Source organism: Haemorhous mexicanus, chromosome 1 (assembly GCF_027477595.1).
Source record: "Haemorhous mexicanus isolate bHaeMex1 chromosome 1, bHaeMex1.pri, whole genome shotgun sequence".
Taxonomy (NCBI): Eukaryota; Metazoa; Chordata; class Aves; order Passeriformes; family Fringillidae; genus Haemorhous; species Haemorhous mexicanus.
This window is the reverse complement of record NC_082341.1, coordinates 89,341,907-89,365,163: the sequence shown is the minus strand read 5'-3', so window position 1 is coordinate 89,365,163 and position 23,257 is coordinate 89,341,907.

Here is a 23,257-nt window from a genome sequence, read left to right as displayed (position 1 = left end):
ACTACTTGGATGGGAAGAAATGAGGGACATGGCATTGATGCTTCATTTAAAAAAATTAAAAAGCAAAATTCGTGGCCAAAGCAAAAGAGATCAAAAGGCATGGCATGTCATCCAGTGCAGGGACATGCAGCACATACACCAAGGCTTGCCTAAATTGATCCTCCGCGAAGCCAGAAATACAAAAGAAGGACTTAGAACCACTCTGGAATAGAGATACCAGCAAAGGAAATGAAATTGAAGAAAAAAAAAAAAAAGAAATTGGGAAATTTTGTGACTTCAAGAAAGTGGTCTGGGCAGAAATGAGGTGCAGTGCAAAGGATCAAAAGAGGCCAAAATTAACCTCACAGCTGTTGCAAAAGCAGGGGAAAAATCAAAGAAGTAGGCACTACTTGGATGGGAAGAAATGAGGGACATGGCATGGACACTTAAAAATAAAAAGAAAAACATTAAAAAATCTTTGCCAGAGCAAAAGCCATCAAAAGGCATATCATGCTATCCAGTGCAGGGACTTGCACCAAAGCTTTCCCAATTGGTCCCCATTGAAATCGCAAGATTCCGTTTGCCTTCCCGAAAGGAAATGAAATTTCCTTTCGGGAAGGCAAACGGAATCTTGCGAGCCCTTCAAAGGAAGGCTTTCAAACACTTGAGAAAGGAGATATCATCAAAAGAAATGCAGTTGAAAAAAAGGCCAAACAAATGGAAAATCGGGAGATATAGTTACTACAAGAAGGTGGTCTGGGTGGAAATGAGGTGCAGTGCAAAGGACCAAAAGAGGCCAAAAGTAACCTCACAGCTGTTGCAAAAGCAGGGGAAAAATCAAAGAAGCAGGCACTACTTGGATGGGAAGAAATGAGGGACAAGAAATTGAGACTACAAATAAAGAAAAAAAAAAAAAATTTGTGGCCAAAGCAAAAGAGATCAAAAGGCATGGCATGTCATCCAGTGCAGGGACATGCAGCACATACACCAAGGCTTGCCTAAATTGATCCTCCGCGAAGCCAGAAATACAAAAGAAGGACTTAGAACCACTCTGGAATAGAGATACCAGCAAAGGAAATGAAATTGAAGAAAAAAAAAAAAAAAAGAAATTGGGAAATTTTGTGATTTCAAGAAAGTGGTCTGGGCAGAAATGAGGTGCAGTGCAAAGGACCAAAAGAGGCCAAAAGTAACCTCACAGCTGTTGCAAAAGCAGGGGAAAAATCAAAGAAGTAGGCACTACTTGGATGGGAAGAAATGAGGGACATGGCATTGATGCTTCATTTAAAAAAATTAAAAAGCAAAATTCGTGGCCAAAGCAAAAGAGATCAAAAGGCATGGCATGTCATCCAGTGCAGGGACATGCAGCACATACACCAAGGCTTGCCTAAATTGATCCTCCGCGAAGCCAGAAATACAAAAGAAGGACTTAGAACCACTCTGGAATAGAGATACCAGCAAAGGAAATGAAATTGAAGAAAAAAAAAAAAAAAGAAATTGGGAAATTTTGTGACTTCAAGAAAGTGGTCTGGGCAGAAATGAGGTGCAGTGCAAAGGACCAAAAGAGGCCAAAAGTAACCTCACAGCCGTTGCAAAAGCAGGGGAAAAATCAAAGAAGTAGGCACTACTTGGATGGGAAGAAATGAGGGACATGGCATGGACACTTAAAAATAAAAAGAAAAACATTAAAAAATCTTTGCCAGAGCAAAAGCCATCAAAAGGCATGGCACGCCATCCAGTGCAGGGACTTGCACCAAAGCTTGCCCAATTGGTCCCCATTGAAATCGCAAGATTCCGTTTGCCTTCCCGAAAGGAAATTTCATTTCCTTTCGGGAAGGCAAACGGAATCTTGCGAGCCCTTCAAAGGAAGGCTTTCAAACACTTGAGAAAGGAGATATCATCAAAAGAAATGCAGTTGAAAATAAGGCCAAACAAATGGAAAATCGGGAGATATAGTTACAACAAGAAAGTGGTCTGGGCGGAAATGAGGTGCAGTGCAAAGGAACAAAAGAGGCCAAAAGTAACCTCACAGCCGTTGCAAAAGCAGGGGAAAAATCAAAGAAGTAGGCACTACTTGAATGGGAAGAAATATGGGACAAGAAATTGAGACTACAAAATAAGAAAAAAAAAAAAAATTCGTGGCCAAAGCAAAAGAGATCAAAAGGCATGGCATGTCATCCAGTGCAGGGACATGCAGCACATACACCAAGGCTTGCCTAAATTGATCCTTCTTGAAGCCAGAAATACAAAAGAAGGACCTACAAACACTCTGGAATAGAGGTATCAGCAAAAGAAATGAAATTGAAGAAAAAAAAAAAATAGAAATTGGGAAATTTTGTGATTTCAAGAAAGTGGTCTGGGCAGAAATGAGGTGCAGTGCAAAGGACCAAAAGAGGCCAAAAGTAACCTCACAGCCGTTGCAAAAGCAGGGGAAAAACCAAGGATGCAGGCACTACTTGAATGGGAAGAAATGAGGGACATGGCATGGACACTTAAAAATAAAAAGAAAAACATTAAAAAATCTTTGCCAGAGCAAAAGCCATCAAAAGGCATGGCATGCCATCCAGTGCAGGGACTTGCACCAAAGCTTGCCCAATTGGTCCCCATTGAAATCGCAAGATTCCGTTTGCCTTCCCGAAAGGAAATGAAGTTTCCTTTCGGGAAGGCAAACGGAATCTTGCGAGCCCTTCAAAGGAAGGCTTTCAAACACTTGAGAAAGGAGATATCTTCAAAAGAAATGCAGTTGAAAAAAAGGCCAAACAAATGGAAAATCGGGAGATATAGTTACAACAAGAAAGTGGTCTGGGCGGAAATGAGGTGCAGTGCAAAGGACCAAAAGAGGCCAAAAGTAACCTCACAGCTGTTGCAAAAGCAGGGGAAATATCAAAGAAGTAGGCACTACTTGAATGGGAAGAAATAAGGGACAAGAAATTGAGACTACAAAAAAAGAAAAAAAAAAAAAATTCGTGGCCAAAGCAAAAGAGATCAAAAGGCATGGCATGTCATCCAGTGCAGGGACATGCAGCACATACACCAAGGCTTGCATAAATTGATCCTCCGCGAAGCCAGAAATACAAAAGAAGGACCTACAAACACTCTGGAATAGAGGTACCAGCAAAGGAAATGAAATTGAAAATAAAAAACAAAACAAATTGGGAAATTTTGTGACTTCAAGTAAGTGGTCTGGGCGGAAATGAGGTGCAGTGCAAAGGACCAAAAGAGGCCAAAAGTAACCTCACAGCCGTTGCAAAAGCAGGGGAAAAATCAAAGAAGTAGGCACTACTTGAATGGGAAGAAATAAGGGACAAGAAATTGGGACTACAAAAAAAAAAAAAAAAAAAAAAATTCGTGGCCAAAGCAAAAGAGATCAAAAGGCATGGCATGTCATCCAGTGCAGGGACATGCAGCACATACACCAAGGCTTGCTTAAATTGATCTTCCTTGAAGCCAGAATTACAAAAGTAGGGCTTAGAACCATTCTGGAATAGAGATACCAGCAAAGGAAATGAAATTGAAGAAAAAAAAAAAAAAGAAATTGGGAAATTTTGTGATTTCAAGAAAGTGGTCTGGGCAGAAATGAGGTGCAGTGCAAAGGACCAAAAGAGGCCAAAAGTAACCTCACAGCTGTTGCAAAAGCAGGGGAAAAATCAAAGAAGCAGGCACTACTTGGATGGGAAGAAATGAGGGACATGGCATTGATGCTTCATTTAAAAAAATTAAAAAGCAAAATTCGTGGCCAAAGCAAAAGAGATCAAAAGGCATGGCATGTCATCCAGTGCAGGGACATGCAGCACATACACCAAGGCTTGCCTAAATTGATCCTCCGCGAAGCCAGAAATACAAAAGAAGGACTTAGAACCACTCTGGAATAGAGATACCAGCAAAGGAAATGAAATTGAAGAAAAAAAAAAAAAAGAAATTGGGAAATTTTGTGACTTCAAGAAAGTGGTCTGGGCAGAAATGAGGTGCAGTGCAAAGGATCAAAAGAGGCCAAAAGTAACCTCACAGCTGTTGCAAAAGCAGGGGAAAAATCAAAGAAGTAGGCACTACTTGGATGGGAAGAAATGAGGGACATGGCATGGACACTTAAAAATAAAAAGAAAAACATTAAAAAATCTTTGCCAGAGCAAAAGCCATCAAAAGGCATATCATGCTATCCAGTGCAGGGACTTGCACCAAAGCTTTCCCAATTGGTCCCCATTGAAATCGCAAGATTCCGTTTGCCTTCCCGAAAGGAAATGAAATTTCCTTTCGGGAAGGCAAACGGAATCTTGCGAGCCCTTCAAAGGAAGGCTTTCAAACACTTGAGAAAGGAGATATCATCAAAAGAAATGCAGTTGAAAAAAAGGCCAAACAAATGGAAAATCGGGAGATATAGTTACTACAAGAAGGTGGTCTGGGTGGAAATGAGGTGCAGTGCAAAGGACCAAAAGAGGCCAAAAGTAACCTCACAGCTGTTGCAAAAGCAGGGGAAAAATCAAAGAAGCAGGCACTACTTGGATGGGAAGAAATGAGGGACAAGAAATTGAGACTACAAATAAAGAAAAAAAAAAAAAATTTGTGGCCAAAGCAAAAGAGATCAAAAGGCATGGCATGTCATCCAGTGCAGGGACATGCAGCACATACACCAAGGCTTGCCTAAATTGGTCCTCCGCGAAGCCAGAAATACAAAAGAAGGACTTAGAACCACTCTGGACTAGAGATACCAGCAAAGGAAATGAAATTGAAGAAAAAAAAAAAAAAAAGAAATTGGGAAATTTTGTGATTTCAAGAAAGTGGTCTGGGCAGAAATGAGGTGCAGTGCAAAGGACCAAAAAAGGCCAAAAGTAACCTCACAGCTGTTGCAAAAGCAGGGGAAAAATCAAAGAAGTAGGCACTACTTGGATGGGAAGAAATGAGGGACATGGCATTGATGCTTCATTTAAAAAAATTAAAAAGCAAAATTCGTGGCCAAAGCAAAAGAGATCAAAAGGCATGGCATGTCATCCAGTGCAGGGACATGCAGCACATACACCAAGGCTTGCCTAAATTGATCCTCCGCGAAGCCAGAAATACAAAAGAAGGACTTAGAACCACTCTGGAATAGAGATACCAGCAAAGGAAATGAAATTGAAGAAAAAAAAAAAAAAAGAAATTGGGAAATTTTGTGACTTCAAGAAAGTGGTCTGGGCAGAAATGAGGTGCAGTGCAAAGGACCAAAAGAGGCCAAAAGTAACCTCACAGCCGTTGCAAAAGCAGGGGAAAAATCAAAGAAGTAGGCACTACTTGGATGGGAAGAAATGAGGGACATGGCATGGACACTTAAAAATAAAAAGAAAAACATTAAAAAATCTTTGCCAGAGCAAAAGCCATCAAAAGGCATGGCACGCCATCCAGTGCAGGGACTTGCACCAAAGCTTGCCCAATTGGTCCCCATTGAAATCGCAAGATTCCGTTTGCCTTCCCGAAAGGAAATGAAATTTCCTTTCGGGAAGGCAAACGGAATCTTGCGAGCCCTTCAAAGGAAGGCTTTCAAACACTTGAGAAAGGAGATATCATCAAAAGAAATGCAGTTGAAAATAAGGCCAAAAAAATGGAAAATCGGGAGATATAGTTACAACAAGAAAGTGCTCTGGGCGGAAATGAGGTGCAGTGCAAAGGAACAAAAGAGGCCAAAAGTAACCTCACAGCCGTTGCAAAAGCAGGGGAAAAATCAAAGAAGTAGGCACTACTTGAATGGGAAGAAATAAGGGACAAGAAATTGAGACTACAAAATAAGAAAAAAAAAAAAAATTCGTGGCCAAAGCAAAAGAGATCAAAAGGCATGGCATGTCATCCAGTGCAGGGACATGCAGCACATACACCAAGGCTTGCCTAAATTGATCCTCCGCGAAGCCAGAAATACAAAAGAAGGACTTAGAACCACTCTGGAATAGAGATACCAGCAAAGGAAATGAAATTGAAGAAAAAAAAAAAAAAAGAAATTGGGAAATTTTGTGACTTCAAGAAAGTGGTCTGGGCAGAAATGAGGTGCAGTGCAAAGGACCAAAAGAGGCCAAAAGTAACCTCACAGCCGTTGCAAAAGCAGGGGAAAAATCAAAGAAGTAGGCACTACTTGGATGGGAAGAAATGAGGGACATGGCATGGACACTTAAAAATAAAAAGAAAAACATTAAAAAATCTTTGCCAGAGCAAAAGCCATCAAAAGGCATGGCACGCCATCCAGTGCAGGGACTTGCACCAAAGCTTGCCCAATTGGTCCCCATTGAAATCGCAAGATTCCGTTTGCCTTCCCGAAAGGAAATTTCATTTCCTTTCGGGAAGGCAAACGGAATCTTGCGAGCCCTTCAAAGGAAGGCTTTCAAACACTTGAGAAAGGAGATATCATCAAAAGAAATGCAGTTGAAAAAAAGGCCAAAAAAATGGAAAATCGGGAGATATAGTTACAACAAGAAAGTGGTCTGGGCGGAAATGAGGTGCAGTGCAAAGGAACAAAAGAGGCCAAAAGTAACCTCACAGCCGTTGCAAAAGCAGGGGAAAAATCAAAGAAGTAGGCACTACTTGAATGGGAAGAAATAAGGGACAAGAAATTGAGACTACAAAAAAAGAAAAAAAAAAAAAATTCGTGGCCAAAGCAAAAGAGATCAAAAGGCATGGCATGTCATCCAGTGCAGGGACATGCAGCACATACACCAAGGCTTGCCTAAATTGATCCTTCTTGAAGCCAGAAATACAAAAGAAGGACCTACAAACACTCTGGAATAGAGGTATCAGCAAAAGAAATGAAATTGAAAATAAAAAAAAAAACAAATTGGGAAATTTTGTGACTTCAAGGAAGTGGTCTGGGCAGAAATGAGGTGCAGTGCAAAGGACCAAAAGAGGCTAAAAGTAACCTCACAGCCGTTGCAAAAGCAGGGGAAAAACCAAGGATGCAGGCACTACTTGAATGGGAAGAAATGAGGGACATGGCATGGACACTTAAAAATAAAAAGAAAAACATTAAAAAATCTTTGCCAGAGCAAAAGCCGTCAAAAGGCATGGCATGCCATCCAGTGCAGGGACTTGCACCAAAGCTTGCCCAATTGGTCCCCATTGAAATCGCAAGATTCCGTTTGCCTTCCCGAAAGGAAATGAAGTTTCCTTTCAGGAAGGCAAACGGAATCTTGCGAGCCCTTCAAAGGAAGGCTTTCAAACACTTGAGAAAGGAGATATCTTCAAAAGAAATGCAGTTGAAAAAAAGGCCAAACAAATGGAAAATCGGGAGATATAGTTACAACAAGAAAGTGGTCTGGGCAGAAATGAGGTGCAGTGCAAAGGACCAAAAGAGGCCAAAAGTAACCTCACAGCTGTTGCAAAAGCAGGGGAAAAATCAAAGAAGTAGGCACTACTTGAATGGGAAGAAATAAGGGACAGAAAATTGGGACTACAAAAAAAAAAAAAAAAAAAAATTCGTGGCCAAAGCAAAAGAGATCAAAAGGCATGGCATGTCATCCAGTGCAGGGACATGCAGCACATACACCAAGGCTTGCCTAAATTGATCCTCCGCGAAGCCAGAAATACAAAAGAAGGACTTAGAACCACTCTGGAATAGAGATACCAGCAAAGGAAATGAAATTGAAGAAAAAAAAAAAAAAGAAATTGGGAAATTTTGTGACTTCAAGAAAGTGGTCTGGGCAGAAATGAGGTGCAGTGCAAAGGATCAAAAGAGGCCAAAAGTAACCTCACAGCTGTTGCAAAAGCAGGGGAAAAATCAAAGAAGTAGGCACTACTTGAATGGGAAGAAATGAGGGACATGGCATGGACACTTAAAAATAAAAAGAAAAACATTAAAAAATCTTTGCCAGAGCAAAAGCCATCAAAAGGCATGGCACGCCATCCAGTGCAGGGACTTGCACCAAAGCTTGCCCAATTGGTCCCCATTGAAATCGCAAGATTCCGTTTGCCTTCCTGAAAGGAAATGAAATTTCCTTTTGGGAAGGCAAACGGAATCTTGCGAGCCCTTCAAAGGAAGGCTTTCAAACACTTGAGAAAGGAGATATCATCAAAAGAAATGCAGTTGAAAAAAAGGCCAAACAAATGGAAAATCGGGAGATATAGTTAGTACAAGAAGGTGGCCTGGGTTGAAATGAGGTGCAGTGCAAAGGACCAAAAGAGGCCAAAAGTAACCTCACAGCTGTTGCAAAAGCAGGGGAAAAATCAAAGAAATAGGCACTACTTGGATGGGAAGAAATGAGGGACATGGCATTGATACTTCATTTAAAAAAATTAAAAAGCAAAATTCGTGGCCAAAGCAAAAGAGATCAAAAGGCATGGCATGTCATCCAGTGCAGGGACATGCAGCACATACACCAAGGCTTGCCTAAATTGATCCTCCGCGAAGCCAGAAATACAAAAGAAGGACTTAGAACCACTCTGGAATAGAGATACCAGCAAAGGAAATGAAATTGAAGGAAAAAAAAAAAGAAATTGGGAATTTTGTGACTTCAAGAAAGTGGTCTGGGCAGAAATGAGATGCAGTGCAAAGGACCAAAAGAGGCCAAAAGTAACCTCACAGCTGTTGCAAAAGCAGGGGAAAAATCAAAGAAGTAGGCACTACTTGAATGGGAAGAAATAAGGGACAAGAAATTGGGACTACAAAAAAAAAAAAAAAAAAAAAACAATTCGTGGCCAAAGCAAAAGAGATCAAAAGGCATGGCATGTCATCCAGTGCAGGGACATGCAGCACATACACCAAGGCTTGCCTAAATTGATCCTCCGCGAAGCCAGAAATACAAAAGAAGGACTTAGAACCATTCTGGAAAAGAGATACCAGCAAAGGAAATAAAATTGAAGAAAAAAAAAAAAAAATTGGGAAATTTGGTGACTTCAAGGAAGTGGTCTGGGCAGAAATGAGGTGCAGTGCAAAGGACCAAAAGAGGCCAAAAGTAACCTCACAGCTGTTGCAAAAGCAGGGGAAAAATCAAAGAAGTAGGCACTACTTGAATGGGAAGAAATGAGGGACATGGCATTGATGCTTCATTTAAAAAAATTAAAAAGCAAAATTCGTGGCCAAAGCAAAAGAGATCAAAAGGCATGGCATGTCATCCAGTGCAGGGACATGCAGCACATACACCAAGGCTTGCATAAATTGATCCTCCGCGAAGCCAGAAATACAAAAGAAGGACTTAGAACCATTCTGGAAAAGAGATACCAGCAAAGGAAATGAAATTGAAGAAAAAAAAAAAGAAATTGGGAAATTTTGTGACTTCAAGAAAGTGGTCTGGGCAGAAATGAGGTGCAGTGCAAAGGACCAAAAGAGGCTAAAAGTAACCTCACAGCCGTTGCAAAAGCAGGGGAAAAATCAAAGAAGTAGGCACTACTTGAATGGGAAGAAAAAAGGGACAAGAAATTGAGACTACAAAATAAGAAAAAAAAAAAAAATTCGTGGCCAAAGCAAAAGAGATCAAAAGGCATGGCATGTCATCCAGTGCAGGGACATGCAGCACATACACCAAGGCTTGCCTAAATTGATCCTCCGCGAAGCCAGAAATACAAAAGAAGGACCTACAAACACTCTGGAATAGAGGTATCAGCAAAAGAAATGAAATTGAAAATAAAAAAAAAAACAAATTGGGAAATTTTGTGACTTCAAGGAAGTGGTCTGGGCAGAAATGAGGTGCAGTGCAAAGGACCAAAAGAGGCTAAAAGTAACCTCACAGCCGTTGCAAAAGCAGGGGAAAAACCAAGGATGCAGGCACAACTTGAATGGGAAGAAATGAGGGACATGGCATGGACACTTAAAAATAAAAAGAAAAACATTAAAAAATCTTTGCCAGAGCAAAAGCCATCAAAAGGCATGGCATGCCATCCAGTGCAGGGACTTGCACCAAAGCTTGCCCAATTGGTCCCCATTGAAATCGCAAGATTCCGTTTGCCTTCCCGAAAGGAAATGAAATTTCCTTTCGGGAAGGCAAACGGAATCTTGCGAGCCCTTCAAAGGAAGGCTTTCAAACACTTGAGAAAGGAGATATCATCAAAAGAAATGCAGTTGAAAAAAAGGCCAAAAAAATGGAAAATCGGGAGATATTGTTACAACAAGAAAGTGGTCTGGGCGGAAATGAGGTGCAGTGCAAAGGACCAAAAGAGGCCAAAAGTAACCTCACAGCTGTTGCAAAAGCAGGGGAAAAATCAAAGAAATAGGCACTACTTGGATGGGAAGAAATGAGGGACATGGCATTGATACTTCATTTAAAAAAATTAAAAAGCAAAATTCGTGGCCAAAGCAAAAGAGATCAAAAGGCATGGCATGTCATCCAGTGCAGGGACATGCAGCACATACACCAAGGCTTGCATAAATTGATCCTCCGCGAAGCCAGAAATACAAAAGAAGGACTTAGAACCACTCTGGAATAGAGATACCAGCAAAGGAAATGAAATTGAAAATAAAAAAAAAAAAAATTGGGAAATTTTGTGACTTCAAGTAAGTGGTCTGGGCAGAAATGAGGTGCAGTGCAAAGGACCAAAAGAGGCCAAAAGTAACCTCACAGCTGTTGCAAAAGCAGGGGAAAAATCAAAGAAGTAGGCACTACTTGGATGGGAAGAAATGAGGGACATGGCATGGACACTTAAAAATAAAAAGAAAAACATTAAAAAATCTTTGCCAGAGCAAAAGCCATCAAAAGGCATGGCATGTCATCCAGTGCAGGGACATGCAGCACATACACCAAGGCTTGCCTAAATTGATCCTCCGCGAAGCCAGAAATACAAAAGAAGGACTTAGAACCATTCTGGAAAAGAGATACCAGCAAAGGAAATAAAATTGAAGAAAAAAAAAAAAAAATTGGAAAATTTGGTGACTTCAAGAAAGTGGTCTGGGCAGAAATGAGGTGCAGTGCAAAGGACCAAAAGAGGCCAAAAGTAACCTCACAGCTGTTGCAAAAGCAGGGGAAAAACCAAGGATGCAGGCACTACTTGGATGGGAAGAAATGAGGGACATGGCATGGACACTTAAAAATAAAAAGAAAAACATTAAAAAATCTTTGCCAGAGCAAAAGCCATCAAAAGGCATGGCATGCCATCCAGTGCAGGGACTTGCACCAAAGCTTGCCCAATTGGTCCCCATTGAAATCGCAAGATTCCGTTTGCCTTCCCGAAAGGAAATGAAATTTCCTTTCGGGAAGGCAAACGGAATCTTGCGAGCCCTTCAAAGGAAGACTTTCAAACACTTGAGAAAGGAGATATCATCAAAAGAAATGCAGTTGAAAAAAAGGCCAAACAAATGGAAAATCGGGAGATATAGTTACAACAAGAAAGTGGTCTGGGGGGAAATGAGGTGCAGTGCAAAGGACCAAAAGAGGCCAAAAGTAACCTCACAGCCGTTGCAAAAGCAGGGGAAAAATCAAAGAAGTAGGCACTACTTGAATGGGAAGAAATAAGGGACAAGAAATTGAGACTACAAAAAAAGAAAAAAAAAAAAAATTCATGGCCAAAGCAAAAGAGATCAAAAGGCATGGCATGTCATCCAGTGCAAGGACATGCAGCACATACACCAAGGCTTGCCTAAATTGATCCTCCGCGAAGCCAGAAATACAAAAGAAGGACCTACAAACACTCTGGAATAGAGATACCAGCAAAGGAAATGAAATTGAAGGAAAAAAAAAAAGAAATTGGGAATTTTGTGACTTCAAGAAAGTGGTCTGGGCAGAAATGAGGTGCAGTGCAAAGGACCAAAAGAGGCCAAAAGTAACCTCACAGCTGTTGCAAAAGCAGGGGAAAAATCAAAGAAGTAGGCACTACTTGAATGGGAAGAAAAAAGGGACAAGAAATTGAGACTACAAAATAGGAAAAAAAAAAAAAATTCGTGGCCAAAGCAAAAGAGATCAAAAGGCATGGCATGTCATCCAGTGCAGGGACATGCAGCACATACACCAAGGCTTGCTTAAATTGATCTTCCTTGAAGCCAGAAATACAAAAGAAGGGCTTAGAACCATTCTGGAATAGAGATACCAGCAAAGGACATGAAATTGAAAATAAAAAACAAAACAAATTGGGAAATTTTGTGACTTCAAGGAAGTGGTCTGGGCAGAAATGAGGTGCAGTGCAAAGGACAAAAAGAGGCCAAAAGTAACCTCACAGCTGTTGCGAAAGCAGGGGAAAAAACAAGGATGCAGGCACTACTTGAATGGGAAGAAATGAGGGACATGGCATGGACACTTAAAAATAAAAAGAAAAACATTAAAAAATCTTTGCCAGAGCAAAAGCCATCAAAAGGCATGGCATGCCATCCAGTGCAGGGACTTGCACCAAAGCTTGCCCAATTGGTCCCCATTGAAATCGCAAGATTCCGTTTGCCTTCCCGAAAGGAAATGAAGTTTCCTTTCGGGAAGGCAAACGGAATCTTGCGAGCCCTTCAAAGGAAGGCTTTCAAACACTTGAGAAAGGAGATATCTTCAAAAGAAATGCAGTTGAAAAAAAGGCCAAACAAATGGAAAATCGGGAGATATAGTTACAACAAGAAAGTGGTCTGGGCAGAAATGAGGTGCAGTGCAAAGGACCAAAAGAGGCCAAAAGTAACCTCACAGCTGTTGCAAAAGCAGGGGAAAAATCAAAGAAGTAGGCACTACTTGAATGGGAAGAAATAAGGGACAGAAAATTGGGACTACAAAAAAAAAAAAAAAAAAAAAAATTCGTGGCCAAAGCAAAAGAGATCAAAAGGCATGGCATGTCATCCAGTGCAGGGACATGCAGCACATACACCAAGGCTTGCATAAATTGATCCTCCGCGAAGCCAGAAATACAAAAGAAGGACCTACAAACACTCTGGAATAGAGGTACCAGCAAAGGAAATGAAATTGAAAATAAAAAAAAAAACAAATTGGGAAATTTTGTGACTTCAAGTAAGTGGTCTGGGCAGAAATGAGGTGCAGTGCAAAGGACCAAAAGAGGCCAAAAGTAACCTCACAGTCGTTGCAAAAGCAGGGGAAAAACGAAGGATGCAGGCACTACTTGAATGGGAAGAAATGAGGGACATGGCATGGACACTTAAAAATAAAAAGAAAAACATTAAAAAATCTTTGCCAGAGCAAAAGCCATCAAAAGGCATGGCATGCCATCCAGTGCAGGGACTTGCACCAAAGCTTGCCCAATTGGTCCCCATTGAAATCGCAAGATTCCGTTCGCCTTCCCGAAAGGAAATGAAATTTCCTTTCGGGAAGGCGAACGGAATCTTGCGAGCCCTTCAAAGGAAGGCTTTCAAACACTTGAGAAAGGAGATATCATCAAAAGAAATGCAGTTGAAAAAAAGGCCAAACAAATGGAAAATCGGGAGATATAGTTACAACAAGAAAGTGGTCTGGGCGGAAATGAGGTGCAGTGCAAAGGACCAAAAGAGGCCAAAAGTAACCTCACAGCCGTTGCAAAAGCAGGGGAAAAATCAAAGAAGTAGGCACTACTTGAATGGGAAGAAATAAGGGACAAGAAATTGGGACTACAAAAAAAAAAAAAAAAAAAAAAATTCGTGGCCAAAGCAAAAGAGATCAAAAGGCATGGCATGTCATCCAGTGCAGGGACATGCAGCACATACACCAAGGCTTGCTTAAATTGATCTTCCTTGAAGCCAGAATTACAAAAGTAGGGCTTAGAACCATTCTGGAATAGAGATCACAGCAAAGGAAATGAAATTGAAGAAAAAAAAAAAAGAAATTGGGAAATTTTGTGACTTCAAGAAAGTGGTCTGGGCAGAAATGAGGTGCAGTGCAAAGGACCAAAAGAGGCCAAAAGTAACCTCACAGCCGTTGCAAAAGCAGGGGAAAAACCAAGGATGCAGGCACTACTTGAATGGGAAGAAATGAGGGACATGGCATGGACACTTAAAAATAAAAAGAAAAACATTAAAAAATCTTTGCCAGAGCAAAAGCCATCAAAAGGCATGGCATGCCATCCAGTGCAGGGACTTGCACCAAAGCTTGCCCAATTGGTCCCCATTGAAATCGCAAGATTCCGTTTGCCTTCCCGAAAGGAAATGAAATTTCCTTTCGGGAAGGCAAACGGAATCTTGCGAGCCCTTCAAAGGAAGGCTTTCAAACACTTGAGAAAGGAGATATCTTCAAAAGAAATGCAGTTGAAAAAAAGGCCAAAAAAATGGAAAATCGGGAGATATAGTTACTACAAGAAGGTGGTCTGGGTGGAAATGAGGTGCAGTGCAAAGGACCAAAAGAGGCCAAAAGTAACCTCACAGCCGTTGCAAAAGCAGGGGAAAAATCAAAGAAGTAGGCACTACTTGAATGGGAAGAAATAAGGGACAAGAAATTGAGACTACAAAAAAAGAAAAAAAAAAAAATTCGTGGCCAAAGCAAAAGAGATCAAAAGGCATGGCATGTCATCCAGTGCAGGGACATGCAGCACATACACCAAGGCTTGCCTAAATTGATCCTCCGCGAAGCCAGAAATACAAAAGAAGGACTTAGAACCACTCTGGAATAGAGATACCAGCAAAGGAAATGAAATTGAAGAAAAAAAAAAAAAAGAAATTGGGAAATTTTGTGACTTCAAGAAAGTGGTCCGGGCAGAAATGAGGTGCAGTGCAAAGGATCAAAAGAGGCCAAAAGTAACCTCACAGCTGTTGCAAAAGCAGGGGAAAAATCAAAGAAGTAGGCACTACTTGGATGGGAAGAAATGAGGGACATGGCATGGACACTTAAAAATAAAAAGAAAAACATTAAAAAATCTTTGCCAGAGCAAAAGCCATCAAAAGGCATGGCATGCCATCCAGTGCAGGGACTTGCACCAAAGCTTGCCCAATTGGTCCCCATTGAAATCGCAAGATTCCGTTTGCCTTCCCGAAAGGAAATGAAATTTCCTTTCGGGAAGGCAAACGGAATCTTGCGAGCCCTTCAAAGGAAGGCTTTCAAACACTTGAGAAAGGAGATATCATCAAAAGAAATGCAGTTGAAAAAAAGGCCAAACAAATGGAAAATCAGGAGATATAGTTACAACAAGAAAGTGGTCTGGGTTGAAATGAGGTGCAGTGCAAAGGGCCAAAAGAGGCCAAAAGTAACCTCACAGCCGTTGCAAAAGCAGGGGAAAAATCAAAGAAGTAGGCACTACTTGAATGGGAAGAAATAAGGGACAAGAAATTGAGACTACAAAAAAAGAAAAAAAAAAAAAAATTCGTGGCCAAAGCAAAAGAGATCAAAAGGCATGGCATGTCATCCAGTGCAGGGACATGCGGCACATACACCAAGGCTTGCTTAAATTGATCTTCCTTGAAGCCAGAAATACAAAAGAAGGGCTTAGAACCATTCTGGAATAGAGATACCAGCAAAGGAAATGAAATTGAAGAAAAAAAAAAAAAAGAAATTGGGAAATTTTGTGATTTCAAGAAAGTGGTCTGGGCAGAAATGAGGTGCAGTGCAAAGGACCAAAAGAGGCCAAAAGTAACCTCACAGCTGTTGCAAAAGCAGGGGAAAAATCAAAGAAGTAGGCACTACTTGGATGAGAAGAAATGAGGGACATGGCATTGATGCTTCATTTAAAAAAATTAAAAAGCAAAATTCGTGGCCAAAGCAAAAGAGATCAAAAGGCATGGCATGTCATCCAGTGCAGGGACATGCAGCACATACACCAAGGCTTGCCTAAATTGATCCTCCGCGAAGCCAGAAATACAAAAGAAGGACTTAGAACCACTCTGGAATAGAGATACCAGCAAAGGAAATGAAATTGAAGAAAAAAAAAAAAAAGAAATTGGGAAATTTTGTGACTTCAAGAAAGTGGTCTGGGCAGAAATGAGGTGCAGTGCAAAGGACCAAAAGAGGCCAAAAGTAACCTCACAGCTGTTGCAAAAGCAGGGGAAAAATCAAAGAAGTAGGCACTACTTGGATGGGAAGAAATGAGGGACATGGCATGGACACCTAAAAATAAAAAGAAAAACATTAAAAAATCTCTGCCAGAGCAAAAGCCATCAAAAGGCATGGCATGCCATCCAGTGCAGGGACTTGCACCAAAGCATGCCCAATTGGTCCCCATTGAAATCGCAAGATTCCGTTTGCCTTCCCGAAAGGAAATGAAATTTCCTTTCGGGAAGGCAAACGGAATCTTGCGAGCCCTTCAAAGGAAGGCTTTCAAACACTTGAGAAAGGAGATATCATCAAAAGAAATGCAGTTGAAAAAAAGGCCAAACAAATGGAAAATCGGGATATATAGTTACAAAAAGAAACTGGTCTGGGCAGAAATGAGGTGCAGTGCAAAGGACCAAAAGAGGCCAAAAGTAACCTCACAGCTGTTGCAAAAGCAGGGGAAAAATCAAAGAAGTAGGCACTACTTGGATGGGAAGAAATGAGGGACATGGCATGGACACCTAAAAATAAAAAGAAAAACATTAAAAAATCTCTGCCAGAGCAAAAGCCATCAAAAGGCATGGCATGCCATCCAGTGCAGGGACTTGCACCAAAGCATGCCCAATTGGTCCCCATTGAAATCGCAAGATTCCGTTTGCCTTCCCGAAAGGAAATGAAATTTCCTTTCGGGAAGGCAAACGGAATCTTGCGAGCCCTTCAAAGGAAGGCTTTCAAACACTTGAGAAAGGAGATATCATCAAAAGAAATGCAGTTGAAAAAAAGGCCAAACAAATGGAAAATCAGGAGATATAGTTACAACAAGAAAGTGGTCTGGGTTGAAATGAGGTGCAGTGCAAAGGGCCAAAAGAGGCCAAAAGTAACCTCACAGCCGTTGCAAAAGCAGGGGAAAAATCAAAGAAGTAGGCACTACTTGAATGGGAAGAAATAAGGGACAAGAAATTGAGACTACAAAAAAAGAAAAAAAAAAAAAAATTCGTGGCCAAAGCAAAAGAGATCAAAAGGCATGGCATGTCATCCAGTGCAGGGACATGCGGCACATACACCAAGGCTTGCTTAAATTGATCTTCCTTGAAGCCAGAAATACAAAAGAAGGGCTTAGAACCATTCTGGAATAGAGATACCAGCAAAGGAAATGAAATTGAAGAAAAAAAAAAAAAAGAAATTGGGAAATTTTGTGATTTCAAGAAAGTGGTCTGGGCAGAAATGAGGTGCAGTGCAAAGGACCAAAAGAGGCCAAAAGTAACCTCACAGCTGTTGCAAAAGCAGGGGAAAAATCAAAGAAGTAGGCACTACTTGGATGAGAAGAAATGAGGGACATGGCATTGATGCTTCATTTAAAAAAATTAAAAAGCAAAATTCGTGGCCAAAGCAAAAGAGATCAAAAGGCATGGCATGTCATCCAGTGCAGGGACATGCAGCACATACACCAAGGCTTGCCTAAATTGATCCTCCGCGAAGCCAGAAATACAAAAGAAGGACTTAGAACCACTCTGGAATAGAGATACCAGCAAAGGAAATGAAATTGAAGAAAAAAAAAAAAAAGAAATTGGGAAATTTTGTGACTTCAAGAAAGTGGTCTGGGCAGAAATGAGGTGCAGTGCAAAGGACCAAAAGAGGCCAAAAGTAACCTCACAGCTGTTGCAAAAGCAGGGGAAAAATCAAAGAAGTAGGCACTACTTGGATGGGAAGAAATGAGGGACATGGCATGGACACCTAAAAATAAAAAGAAAAACATTAAAAAATCTCTGCCAGAGCAAAAGCCATCAAAAGGCATGGCATGCCATCCAGTGCAGGGACTTGCACCAAAGCATGCCCAATTGGTCCCCATTGAAATCGCAAGATTCCGTTTGCCTTCCCGAAAGGAAATGAAATTTCCTTTCGGGAAGGCAAACGGAATCTTGCGAGCCCTTCAAAGGAAGGCTTTCAAACACTTGAGAAAGGAGATATCATCAAAAGAAATGCAGTTGAAAAAAAGGCCAAACAAATGGAAAATCGGGATATATAGTTACAAAAAGAAACTGGTCTGGGTGGAAATGAGGTGCAGTGCAAAGGACCAAAAGAGGCCAAAAGTAACCTCACAGCCGTTGCAAAAGCAGGGGAAAAATCAAAGAAGTAGGCACTACTTGAATGGGAAGAAATAAGGGACAAGAAATTGAGACTAAAGAAAAAGAAAAAAAAAAAACAATTCGTGGCCAAAGCAAAAGAGATCAAAAGGCATGGCATGTCATCCAGTGCAGGGACATGCAGCACATACACCAAGGCTTGCCTAAATTGATCCTCCGCGAAGCCAGAAATACAAAAGAAGGACTTAGAACCACTCTGGAATAGAGATACCAGCAAAGGAAATGAAATTGAAGAAAAAAAAAAAAAAGAAATTGGGAAATTTTGTGACTTCAAGAAAGTGGTCTGGGCAGAAATGAGGTGCAGTGCAAAGGATCAAAAGAGGCCAAAAGTAACCTCACAGCTGTTGCAAAAGCAGGGGAAAAATCAAAGAAGTAGGCACTACTTGGATGGGAAGAAATGAGGGACATGGCATGGACACTTAAAAATAAAAAGAAAAACATTAAAAAATCTTTGCCAGAGCAAAAGCCATCAAAAGGCATATCATGCTATCCAGTGCAGGGACTTGCACCAAAGCTTTCCCAATTGGTCCCCATTGAAATCGCAAGATTCCGTTTGCCTTCCCGAAAGGAAATGAAATTTCCTTTCGGGAAGGCAAACGGAATCTTGCGAGCCCTTCAAAGGAAGGCTTTCAAACACTTGAGAAAGGAGATATCATCAAAAGAAATGCAGTTGAAAAAAAGGCCAAACAAATGGAAAATCGGGAGATATAGTTACTACAAGAAGGTGGTCTGGGTGGAAATGAGGTGCAGTGCAAAGGACCAAAAGAGGCCAAAAGTAACCTCACAGCTGTTGCAAAAGCAGGGGAAAAATCAAAGAAGCAGGCACTACTTGGATGGGAAGAAATGAGGGACAAGAAATTGAGACTACAAATAAAGAAAAAAAAAAAAAATTTGTGGCCAAAGCAAAAGAGATCAAAAGGCATGGCATGTCATCCAGTGCAGGGACATGCAGCACATACACCAAGGCTTGCCTAAATTGATCCTCCGCGAAGCCAGAAATACAAAAGAAGGACTTAGAACCACTCTGGAATAGAGATACCAGCAAAGGAAATGAAATTGAAGAAAAAAAAAAAAAAAAGAAATTGGGAAATTTTGTGATTTCAAGAAAGTGGTCTGGGCAGAAATGAGGTGCAGTGCAAAGGACCAAAAGAGGCCAAAAGTAACCTCACAGCTGTTGCAAAAGCAGGGGAAAAATCAAAGAAGCAGGCACTACTTGGATGGGAAGAAATGAGGGACATGGCATTGATGCTTCATTTAAAAAAATTAAAAAGCAAAATTCGTGGCCAAAGCAAAAGAGATCAAAAGGCATGGCATGTCATCCAGTGCAGGGACATGCAGCACATACACCAAGGCTTGCCTAAATTGATCCTCCGCGAAGCCAGAAATACAAAAGAAGGACTTAGAACCACTCTGGAATAGAGATACCAGCAAAGGAAATGAAATTGAAGAAAAAAAAAAAAAAGAAATTGGGAAATTTTGTGACTTCAAGAAAGTGGTCTGGGCAGAAATGAGGTGCAGTGCAAAGGATCAAAAGAGGCCAAAATTAACCTCACAGCTGTTGCAAAAGCAGGGGAAAAATCAAAGAAGTAGGCACTACTTGGATGGGAAGAAATGAGGGACATGGCATGGACACTTAAAAATAAAAAGAAAAACATTAAAAAATCTTTGCCAGAGCAAAAGCCATCAAAAGGCATATCATGCTATCCAGTGCAGGGACTTGCACCAAAGCTTTCCCAATTGGTCCCCATTGAAATCGCAAGATTCCGTTTGCCTTCCCGAAAGGAAATGAAATTTCCTTTCGGGAAGGCAAACGGAATCTTGCGAGCCCTTCAAAGGAAGGCTTTCAAACACTTGAGAAAGGAGATATCATCAAAAGAAATGCAGTTGAAAAAAAGGCCAAACAAATGGAAAATCGGGAGATATAGTTACTACAAGAAGGTGGTCTGGGTGGAAATGAGGTGCAGTGCAAAGGACCAAAAGAGGCCAAAAGTAACCTCACAGCTGTTGCAAAAGCAGGGGAAAAATCAAAGAAGCAGGCACTACTTGGATGGGAAGAAATGAGGGACAAGAAATTGAGACTACAAATAAAGAAAAAAAAAAAAAATTTGTGGCCAAAGCAAAAGAGATCAAAAGGCATGGCATGTCATCCAGTGCAGGGACATGCAGCACATACACCAAGGCTTGCCTAAATTGATCCTCCGCGAAGCCAGAAATACAAAAGAAGGACTTAGAACCACTCTGGAATAGAGATACCAGCAAAGGAAATGAAATTGAAGAAAAAAAAAAAAAAAAGAAATTGGGAAATTTTGTGATTTCAAGAAAGTGGTCTGGGCAGAAATGAGGTGCAGTGCAAAGGACCAAAAGTGGCCAAAAGTAACCTCACAGCTGTTGCAAAAGCAGGGGAAAAATCAAAGAAGTAGGCACTACTTGGATGGGAAGAAATGAGGGACATGGCATTGATGCTTCATTTAAAAAAATTAAAAAGCAAAATTCGTGGCCAAAGCAAAAGAGATCAAAAGGCATGGCATGTCATCCAGTGCAGGGACATGCAGCACATACAGCAAGGCTTGCCTAAATTGATCCTCCGCGAAGCCAGAAATACAAAAGAAGGACTTAGAACCACTCTGGAATAGAGATACCAGCAAAGGAAATGAAATTGAAGAAAAAAAAAAAAAAAGAAATTGGGAAATTTTGTGACTTCAAGAAAGTGGTCTGGGCAGAAATGAGGTGCAGTGCAAAGGACCAAAAGAGGCCAAAAGTAACCTCACAGCCGTTGCATAAGCAGGGGAAAAATCAAAGAAGTAGGCACTACTTGGATGGGAAGAAATGAGGGACATGGCATGGACACTTAAAAATAAAAAGAAAAACATTAAAAAATCTTTGCCAGAGCAAAAGCCATCAAAAGGCATGGCACGCCATCCAGTGCAGGGACTTGCACCAAAGCTTGCCCAATTGGTCCCCATTGAAATCGCAAGATTCCGTTTGCCTTCCCGAAAGGAAATGAAATTTCCTTTCGGGAAGGCAAACGGAATCTTGCGAGCCCTTCAAAGGAAGGCTTTCAAACACTTGAGAAAGGAGATATCTTCAAAAGAAATGCAGTTGAAAAAAAGGCCAAAAAAATGGAAAATCGGGAGATATAGTTACTACAAGAAGGTGGTCTGGGTGGAAATGAGGTGCAGTGCAAAGGACCAAAAGAGGCCAAAAGTAACCTCACAGCCGTTGCAAAAGCAGGGGAAAAATCAAAGAAGTAGGCACTACTTGAATGGGAAGAAATAAGGGACAAGAAATTGAGACTACAAAAAAAGAAAAAAAAAAAAAAATTCGTGGCCAAAGCAAAAGAGATCAAAAGGCATGGCATGTCATCCAGTGCAGGGACATGCAGCACATACACCAAGGCTTGCCTAAATTGATCCTCCGCGAAGCCAGAAATACAAAAGAAGGACTTAGAACCACTCTGGAATAGAGATACCAGCAAAGGAAATGAAATTGAAGAAAAAAAAACAAAACAAATTGGGAAATTTTGTGACTTCAAGGAAGTGGTCTGGGCAGAAATGAGGTGCAGTGCAAAGGACAAAAAGAGGCCAAAAGTAACCTCACAGCTGTTGCGATAACAGGGGAAAAAACAAGGATGCAGGCACTACTTGAATGGGAAGAAATAAGGGACAAGAAATTGAGACTACAAAAAAAGAAAAAAAAAAAAAATTCGTGGCCAAAGCAAAAGAGATCAAAAGGCATGGCATGTCATCCAGTGCAGGGACATGCAGCACATACACCAAGGCTTGCCTAAATTGATCCTCCGCGAAGCCAGAAATACAAAAGAAGGACTTAGAACCACTCTGGAATAGAGATACCAGCAAAGGAAATGAAATTGAAGAAAAAAAAAAAAAGAAATTGGGAATTTTGTGATTTCAAGAAAGTGGTCTGGGCAGAAATGAGGTGCAGTGCAAAGGACCAAAAGAGGCCAAAAGTAACCTCACAGCTGTTGCAAAAGCAGGGGAAAAATCAAAGAAGTAGGCACTACTTGGATGGGAAGAAATGAGGGACATGGCATTGATACTTCATTTAAAAAAATTAAAAAGCAAAATTCGTGGCCAAAGCAAAAGAGATCAAAAGGCATGGCATGTCATCCAGTGCAGGGACATGCAGCACATACACCAAGGCTTGCATAAATTGATCCTCCGCGAAGCCAGAAATACAAAAGAAGGACTTAGAACCATTCTGGAAAAGAGATACCAGCAAAGGAAATGAAATTGAAGAAAAAAAAAAAAAAGAAATTGGGAAATTTTGTGACTTCAAGAAAGTGGTCCGGGCAGAAATGAGGTGCAGTGCAAAGGATCAAAAGAGGCCAAAAGTAACCTCACAGCTGTTGCAAAAGCAGGGGAAAAATCAAAGAAGTAGGCACTACTTGGATGGGAAGAAATGAGGGACATGGCATGGACACTTAAAAATAAAAAGAAAAACATTAAAAAATCTTTGCCAGAGCAAAAGCCATCAAAAGGCATGGCATGCCATCCAGTGCAGGGACTTGCACCAAAGCTTGCCCAATTGGTCCCCATTGAAATCGCAAGATTCCGTTTGCCTTCCCGAAAGGAAATGAAATTTCCTTTCGGGAAGGCAAACGGAATCTTGCGAGCCCTTCAAAGGAAGGCTTTCAAACACTTGAGAAAGGAGATATCATCAAAAGAAATGCAGTTGAAAAAAAGGCCAAACAATTGGAAAATCAGGAGATATAGTTACAACAAGAAAGTGGTCTGGGTTGAAATGAGGTGCAGTGCAAAGGGCCAAAAGAGGCCAAAAGTAACCTCACAGCCGTTGCAAAAGCAGGGGAAAAATCAAAGAAGTAGGCACTACTTGAATGGGAAGAAATAAGGGACAAGAAATTGAGACTACAAAAAAAGAAAAAAAAAAAAAAATTCGTGGCCAAAGCAAAAGAGATCAAAAGGCATGGCATGTCATCCAGTGCAGGGACATGCGGCACATACACCAAGGCTTGCTTAAATTGATCTTCCTTGAAGCCAGAAATACAAAAGAAGGGCTTAGAACCATTCTGGAATAGAGATACCAGCAAAGGAAATGAAATTGAAGAAAAAAAAAAAAAAGAAATTGGGAAATTTTGTGATTTCAAGAAAGTGGTCTGGGCAGAAATGAGGTGCAGTGCAAAGGATCAAAAGAGGCCAAAATTAACCTCACAGCTGTTGCAAAAGCAGGGGAAAAATCAAAGAAGTAGGCACTACTTGGATGGGAAGAAATGAGGGACATGGCATGGACACTTAAAAATAAAAAGAAAAACATTAAAAAATCTTTGCCAGAGCAAAAGCCATCAAAAGGCATATCATGCTATCCAGT